The sequence below is a fragment of the Giraffa tippelskirchi genome, chromosome 11, assembly GCF_054371585.1.
Source record: "Giraffa tippelskirchi isolate mGirTip1 chromosome 11, T2T-mGirTip1v1.2.pri, whole genome shotgun sequence".
NCBI lineage: Eukaryota > Metazoa > Chordata > Mammalia > Artiodactyla > Giraffidae > Giraffa > Giraffa tippelskirchi.
In genome coordinates, this window is record NC_137285.1 from 17,718,005 (window position 1) to 17,726,947 (window position 8,943).

Here is an 8,943-nt window from a genome sequence, read left to right on the forward strand (position 1 = left end):
GCCGGGGATCAAACCCAGTCCCCTTGCAGTGGAAGTGTAGAGTCTTAACCACTGGACCACCAGGGAAGTCCTTTACCCTGTTGTTATAATCAAGATTTTTATGTAATTGTGTGCTATTGGCAGCAATGACCTAAAGGAATAAAAAATAAACTGAAGTTATATATCAAAGGACACAAAACTTACATATATTTTCATCAGAAGTGTAAATTAAAATTTTTTAAATCAGCAAGTTAAAGTTATTTTAGATATTTTCTGAAGTTATTCTTCTATTTTATTTTTTTGTTGAGTAATTTATTAATTATCTTTTAAAATCAAAAGGCAAAATACAAACGACAAAATTAAAGTAATATTTTAAGATAAATTGTTTCAATAAGGCTAGAGATGTTAATTTTTAAATTTAATTTAATCCCGATAAATATTAAAAAATAAGTGCTTGCTTTGGCAGCACATATACTAAAATTGGAATGATACAGAGAAGATTCGCATGGCCCCTGCACAAAGATGACATGCAAATTCGTGAAGTGTTCCATATTTTTGTAAAGTAATTAGCCTCCAATTAAAATTAATTAATTAATTAAAAATAAATAGATGGGAAGGAAATCTGAAAAAGAGGGGATATATGTATATGTATAGCTGATACACTTTGCTGTAGCAGAAACTAACACAACACTGTAAAGCAACTAAACGCCAACAAAAATTAAATAAAAAAAGAAGCAGCAAAAAATAAAAAAATTAAAACTGCTAATAATCCTAGAGTTCAAATGCCTGGTAGTTAATGTAAAGAAACGTAGCACACTTGATGCATTTTACATCTAGATCTATGTATATTCAAATTTAAGAGTGATATGAATCTTTAATACTTCAAAATGATCCTCTGCTGCTGTGTTAGTTACATATTGCTGTGCACCAAATTACCACAAATTTAGCAGTTTAAAACAAGACAGATTTACTATCTCATAATTGCTATGGTCAAGAGTCCAGACTCAAGGACTTCCCTAGAGCCCAATGGTTAAGACTTAGAGATCCCAATGCAGGAAGCACAGATTGATCCCTAGTCAGGGAAGTAAGATCTCGCATGCAAAAACAAAAGGAATTCAGATTCGGTTCACCTCTTCTTAAACTGCAATAAAGACGCCAGTCAGGGCTGGGGTCTCAGCTGAGATTCAGATGGAGAAGGAACTGCTTCCAAATTCATGTGGTGGTTCAGGACTCAATTCTTTATGGGCTGCCAGACTGAGAATCTCAGCTTCTTCGTAGCTGTTGGCTGGAGACCATCCTCAGTTTCTTGCCAGGTGAGTCTCTCCATATGGTGGCTTACTTCATAAAAGCCAGCAAAGAAGAGTCAACAGGGAGAGTCTGCAAGCAAGACAGTAGTTACATCTTATGCAAGGTAATCACAGATGTGAAATCCTATCAGCCTGGCTGTATTCTACTGGTTAAAAGCAAGTCACAGATCCTGCCTACTCAAGAGGGGAGAAGTGACACAGGAGTGTGAATGCCATAAGGTGAGAATTGGGTGGGGTGCGGGGGCTGGCATTTTAGAGTCTGTCCCCCATAATGGCCATGCACCTTGCTTGCAAAGATTGCACAAATATGTGAGTACACCCAGAACTACAAACTGGAATGCAAGGAGAAGCCTGAGAGTTCCTTACATATTTTGCTATCAGAGAGGAAGGATTTAGCAAGATAATATATTGTATTGGGTTGGCCAAAAAGTTTGTTTGGGTTTTTTCCCCCTAAGATGTTCTGGAGGGACTTTCCTTGTGGTCCAGTGGTCAAGACTTCACCTTCCAATGCAAAGGGTGCAGTTTTTATCCCTGGCTTGGGGAGCTAAGATCCCTCATGCCTCACAGCCGTCTTCCCCCAAAGAAGCAGAAGCAATACTGTAACAAATTCAATACTTAAAAAAAAAGATGTTCTGGAAAAATCTGAGGGAAGTTTTTGGCCAGCGCAATATTTGGTCTTATCGGAATGCTTCCAATTTTCAAATTATCCCTCCACTAGAACCAGAACTAGAATGTTCATCTCCAATGTTGACAGCAGCACTACCGATGAACCTTTATTGCTTTCAGACACATTGTTATTTTAAGGTCACAGTCTAAGAGATGGGGAGATGTTCTGAATGAGGTTAATCACAGGAAAGTGCATGTTTACGACTACAGGTTGCTCTGAGACAGCCCTGGATGCCAAGTGACAGACATCTTCATGTGTTTTAAGTAAATTCTTTCTTTCTTTGTGCATTGTTGTTTGTTGTTGTTCAATTGCTAAGTTGTGTCCAACTCTTTGCGACCACATGGATGTACCACACCAGCCTCCTCTGTTCTCCACTATCTCCAGGAGTTTGGTCAAATTAATGTCCAAGCATTCTTTGCCCGTGCTTATGATATTTGGGTATGTCTGAGCATCCTAACATGGCTGCTGAGTCCGTCAGAAAGAATAATCCAAGAAAGAGAGCAAGAGTACAAGGTAGAAGCCACCATATCTTTTATGACCTAGTCTTAGAATTTACACACCATCATTTTTGCAATACTCTTCTAGTTACACAGGTTATTCCTATTCAATGTTGGAGAGATCTACACAAGGGTATTGGTGGTAGGCAGAATTCTAAAATCGCCCCTAAGACTCCCACTTCCAGGTGTACATGCCCAGTAGAATCTTCCCTCCCTTGGGTGTGGGTGAGATTTGTGAATATAATGGGCTGTCACTCTCATGGTTATGTGATGTTATTTGGCAGAAGAGATTTTGCAGATGTAGTTAAGGCCCCTAATCAGTTGACTCTGAGTTAATCAAAAGGGAAAATATCCTGAGTGGCCTGAACTAATTGGGTAAGCCCTTAAAAGAGATCAGGGAGATTCAAAGCAAAAAAAAATGAAAGGCAAAAAAGATTTCTCTTGCTGGCTTTGAAGAAGTAAATAACTATGTATGAACTGCTTATGGAGAAGGCCATTTAGCAAAGAGCCGAGAACAGCCTCTAGGAGCTGATAGTGTTGCCCAGTCAATAGCTAGCAAGACTATGAGCACCTCCACTAGACAACCAGAGGGAAATAAATTCTGCAAATGACCCATGAACTCAGAAGAAGACTCTGAGCCTGAGATGAGATCAAAGCCCCCATTGACACCTCAATTTCAGCTTTGGGAAGCCCTGAAAAGAGATCTTCTGACCTACATAAACTGTGAGAATAAACAAGTGCTGTTTTAAGCTGCTAAATTTATGGCAATTTGTTACATAGCAGTAGAAAATGAACACCACTGTGAGTATCAGAAGGCAAAATAACTGGGGGCCATCTTGAGACTGGCTACTAGAACCTGATACTGTTAGACTTTTAATTTTTGTTTTTCTTGTTAGTGTCAGTCCACTTATCTTCCCTCTCATATGTATACCTTCTTTACACTTCACTCACTCACTCAACTTCTCCTCCCTTGATTCCTTTATTCTACAAGAATTCCTGATCCCTTACTTTATTCTCATCCAGTGCTGGTTACTGGGGACACAGAAGAGAGTCACATGTGTTCCCTGACCTTCAAGAGCTCCGGTGTGGTGCAGGAAGCATTCCATGGTATTCCTCAGTCTCCTTAAAGCTACTCCCAAAATAACCCATATATAGTTCAACCCCAGGACTTTCCAGAAACCTGTTTCAGCACATTGATCCATCACCAAAGCACAAATTTAACCCCCAAAGCACTGATGTACAGCAGATTTTGCTGAAGTTTCCAGGTAGAGACCAAGGATGGTATTATATCACATGCATGCATATGTGATAAGTTGCTTCAGTCATGTCTAATTCTTTGCAGCCCTATGGATTGTAGCCTGCCAGGCTCCTCTGTCCATAGGATTCTCCAGGCAAGAACACTGGAGTGGGTTGCCATGCCTTCCTCCAGAGAATCTTCTGACCCAGGGATTGAACCTGCATCTCTTATGTCTCCTGCATTGGCAGGCAGGTTCTTTACCACTAGCTCCAGCTGGGAAGCTCATTATATCCCATATTACAAGCCAAATGTTATCGAACTTTGTATTAAACTTCTCTGTCCTTAAGCTCTATGATTCAGAATGTCTTCTCCCAATCCTTCCCTGCTAAATATCTTTATTATTCTGATAAGTTCTTTTTTGTTTTCATATTCCACTTGGCAAAACAAAAGCCTCATGAGAAACCCAATCAACGTGGACATGGGTGAATGAGAGGTTTGCTTCCCTGATTCTGCAGGCAGCTCCACCCTAGCCCTTGTGACCGTGGACCTGGTACTTTCTGTCCCAGTTGCCTGGCCTGCATTCTGGTAAAGTCTCCAAGGGAATAATGGAGGCTCCCTGGGGACCCCAATCGGACTTTTGAAGTTCTTGGAGGAAGGTGTTAGGTAAATAGCAATTCCAGGCAATGCTGTCTAGAGCCTTCAGATTGAGGGCACTGGAGCAGATCAAAGGCTGTGTGGACAGCACCTAAGATCCAGCTTCCAGAAAACTGCAGTGACCCCAGCCAGGGCTCCTCGGGGTCCCTCTGGGTTTGAGACTGAGTAGCTGAATGTCCTGGTCATCATTCTGGAAGGCAGTCCCCCACCCTGGTAACATACATCCTCATCATCCTCCCATCTCGTGATGAGGGGTCTGTCTTCACTTGCTCCTTACACACCTCTCACCCAGATCTGTGGCTTGAATACCCTCCTTATGATGACTCATCAGTCTCCTGCTCTGCTTTCTCCCCTGAGTCCCAGACTCATTATACAGCTGCTAACTGATACATCCACTGGGATGTCTAATGGGCATAGCAAACTTCCTGTGTCTAAAATGGATCTCTACTTCATCCTCCTTTCTCCCCAACAGCCCTCGGGGAAATCTACTCCTCCCCCATCTCAATAAACAGTTTCATCATCACCCATCCAGTTGCTCAAGCCAGAAACCAAAGAATTATCTTTGATTCTTCTCTTTCTCCCATCACCCAACTATAATTCATCAGCAAATTTTGTTGACTTTCCTTACTAAATGCATCCCCAGTACATTTTCTTATCGATGTCTGCATGACTCCCACCTTGATAGTCTGCATCACTGCCATCTCAGGCCAGGGACCACAGTCGCCTTCTCACCATGCTCCTTGCTTCCTCTCCTGCAACCTCACAGTCTATTCTCCACATAGTAATCTGAGAAAATATTACTCCCCTACTTAAGTTCTCCAAGTCATCATGTTGCTGACAAGCCCCTGCACGATCTGGCCCCTGCCTGGATACTGAACTTCAACTCCTCCTTGTACTCTGCTCTAGCCATACTAGCATTCGTTCTGATCCCTGAACACATCAAGCTTGATCCAACCTCAGGGCCTTTGCACATGCTGTTTTCTCTGCCTGGAATCCTCTCCTCCCTACCACCTACTGTGTAGATGGCCCCTTCTTGCCATTCAGATCTCAGTCCAAAGGTCACCTCCATACACCCTGTCCTGTCCTTATGTACAGCTGGCCCACCTCATCAACCTTGGTTTGCCTTCCTCATTTTGTCATCTTTCCTCCATAGTTCCTATTACTACCCAACTCTCTTACTTTTGCTTGTTTGCTTGTCTTCCCCCTAGAACTTCACTCCAAGAAAGCTCTCTGGTTCACTGCTCTATCTCCAGCACCTAGACCAGTGACTGACAAACAGGACCTGCTCAGGAAATTTCTCTCAGATTCACTCATTCATTTAGCCAGCACATATTTATTGAGTGCTTACTCCTTAATGACTCGGGGAGCCCCAAGGTACAAGGGGAACCAGGATGTCTGGTGTTGATGGGTTCCAATTCAGACTTCACCATTACCTAGCTCCAACCTTTCCTACCCAAGCCTCTGTTTCCCCATCCATAAAATGGTATACAGGGTAGGACTATTATGAACTAACTTGTAAAAGCCTACCAGACAACCTGGCATACCATAGGTACTCATTAAATGAATACTTTCATCCCATGACCAAGGGTAGCTCTGTCTGCTAGAAAATGTGGATGCAGGCTGGAGGAGGTGGGGGTTGGCGCTAAGACAGCTGTGGAACAGCTGAATGCCCTCGTGGGAGAGAAATCAAGAACAGATGTGGGTGGGAGGACCCTGAGGCCAAATGCTGACCCACTTGGCCACAGGAACAAGGGAGACAGGACCATAAACAAGCCAAGAGAGCATCTTAAAACAGCAGAGAGAATGGGAACAGCCTCGGGGCCACAAGGCCTCTTCCAGGGGCCTTCCAGGTCCAGCCTCTAAGACTTCAGGTCAGGCCAAAAAATATCTCCAGGTCTCAGAGCCCCGCCTCCCACCCGGTCAACCTAGGTGTCTGCTGGCCAGGGGCAGAGAGAAGTCTGCCAGGGACTAAAAGATATCAGGCTCCTGGGCAAGATTTGAAAACAAAAGTTGTCTTTCCCTTCAATAGAAAACTGTGCAGTCACAATAAAGAATGAGGATGCTCCTTATCTCTTAGAATGGTCTCTAAGAGATGTTGTTGAGTATGAAAAGATGAATTTTTAAAGGATTTTTTAAAAAACACATACATGTGTCTGCTCATATATCTAGTCACTATCTCTGGAAGGATGCTGATGGTTACTGAGGTTACTGATTGGGACGTCCCTGTTGGTCCAGGGGCTGACTCCACTCACTCAATGCAGGGGGCCTGGGTTCAAACCCTGGTCAGGGAACTAGATCCCACATGCCACAACTAAAGATCCCACATGCCATAATTAAGACCCAACACAGCCAAATAAATGAAAGAAGTTAGTGGTGATCGTTTTCTCTCCAGAGTGGAAATGAGGGCTTGAGGGATGTGAAGGAAGGAAATCTTTTCACTAAAATGTCCTTTGCCTCTTTTGAATATTGAATTACTTCAATACTGAATCACTATCTATTCAAAAATAAATGCTTAATATTTGAGAAGGAAAATGGTTTACCCTTCCTCTTCCATCAAAGAGAGTAAGGGATACCATACTTTTCCCAGAATGATCTATCTAAAAACTAAAGCCAGTTCCATTGTTCCTCTTTATAACCCTCCTCTGTTCAAATCCCTTTTGTGACACATAGTTAAACATATTGTACAACCTCAAAAAAAGAATATTTGTTGAATGAGTGAGTAAATGAATAAATGTATGAATAAACCAAATGTTTTCTCCCTTGATCTTTATGTACTGATATGGAAAAATGTCCACATTAAGCAAAAAAAAGAATATCACAGAATATTTAGTCAAGAATGATCCTATTTTTGATAATTTTACATAAGTGAATTCTACTGCAGATTGTAGTCATATTTACATAAATTATTATATATGTCTGTACTATAAGTACATACATATTTATATACATATAAAATTATATTACATATTAGCATAGTCATTTATATATCATATACATTAGTATACACACATATATGTACCAATAAACAGAAAAAATCTAGAAAGACTCCAAATTTGCAGGTTCTATATCTTCATCTTAGTGATGATCAGTTACCCATCAGAAGATGGGTAATAACTCACTAATCTGTACTTAAGAATTGTACATATTCCTGTATATAGCTATATCTCAATCTTTTAAAAGGAAAGAAAGGACATATGCCCAAATATTATTAGATATCTTCTCCTGGAATGGCTGGGATTATGGGGGCTATGATTTCTAACATATATCTGAATATTTTACAGCAAGCACACAATTATAAATCTTTTTAAAATATATATACCTTTAAATTCATATTTTATTTCCAACTCTTTAGTTTAGCACACAAAGCCTTTCACTTCTTTAACCGCCTCCGCCCTTCCTTCCAACCACATCAAACTGCTTATGCTCCCCAGTGCGTCATTCTGTTTCTCACCATCAGGACTTTACTTTCCTGTTCTCTCTTCCTGAGATGCCCTCTCCCACTTCCTCAACTCCTCCCACCTACCTTCCTAAGTTCTTCTAGTCATTTAAGTCTCAACTGAAATGTCACTTCCTCCAGGAAGCCTCCCTTGACCTCTCCAGGCTGGGTCAAATGCTCTAGAAACACTTCAGAGTTGCTTCTATAGGTCTTGACTCACCTGTCCATCTCACTCATCCAACCATGAGCTCCTTGAGGCAGAGAGTAGAGTGATGTGGCCACAACCCCAGGATGCCTTGGCACACAACTTGAAAATTGCTGCTCTAAACCATAACCTAAGAGACAGAGGCCAAAGCTGCTCAAGTAGCAGTGGAAAGGGTTTGGTGTTTCCATACTGGCTGAAGCACACTGATGAACATTCAGAGAAAACCTATTTGCAAAGAGAAGAAAAAGAATGAAAATATAGAAAAGAAGCTAAAAGGCCCCACCAGGAGCAAAACAAGAAAGGGCAACCACCTGATGCAGTATTGCCTGTAACTGGACTCTATCATCTCACCCCAGAATTCATGTCTGACACTGAACTCCTCATTTGTTGCCCTAAACCAGTTCCTTCCACAGTCTAACCTGCACTCAGGGAATGGCGGCAGCTCCATCCTTCTAACTGCTCAGGCCAAAACTCTGCATCATCCTCGATGTTCTCATTCTTTCAAATCTCAAACCCAATTAGTTAGCAAATTCTGTCATCGTTTGCCTCTAACAATGTCCAGAACCTGAGCATTTCTCCCCATCTCCATGCTACTGGCCCAGCCACCATCACCTCTCCCCCACACTAGGCCATGGCCACCTCACTGGTACCTCTGCTTCTACCTGGTCTGTTCTCAACTCAGTAGCCAAAGGAAACCTCTTATAACGTAAGTCTGTTCTGGACTCTGAACTCTAATGGCCCCCATCTTGCTCAGAGCCAAAGCCAAAGCCCTTAACATTGCCATGAGGCCCTCTGACAACAAAACCCATTGCTCCGGCTCTTCACTTCAAGCACAGCTGCCTCCTCATCGTTCCTCAGACGTGCCAGGCACAGTCCTATCTCTGAATCTTTGCACTGGCTCTTCTCACTGCCTAAAATATAGTCCCTCAGATAACCTGATGACTGGTTCACTTACTTCCCT

General features: G+C 42.1%; 1 non-coding gene across 1 annotated transcript; it reads left to right on the plus strand.

The window, feature by feature from the left end:
• The first annotated feature begins 429 nt into the window (after positions 1-429).
• Positions 430-536, plus strand: LOC145528010 (U6 spliceosomal RNA). Its single transcript, XR_014070090.1, has one exon. It is a non-coding gene; the product is annotated as a U6 spliceosomal RNA (small nuclear RNA).
• Positions 537-8,943: the final 8,407 nt, after the last annotated feature.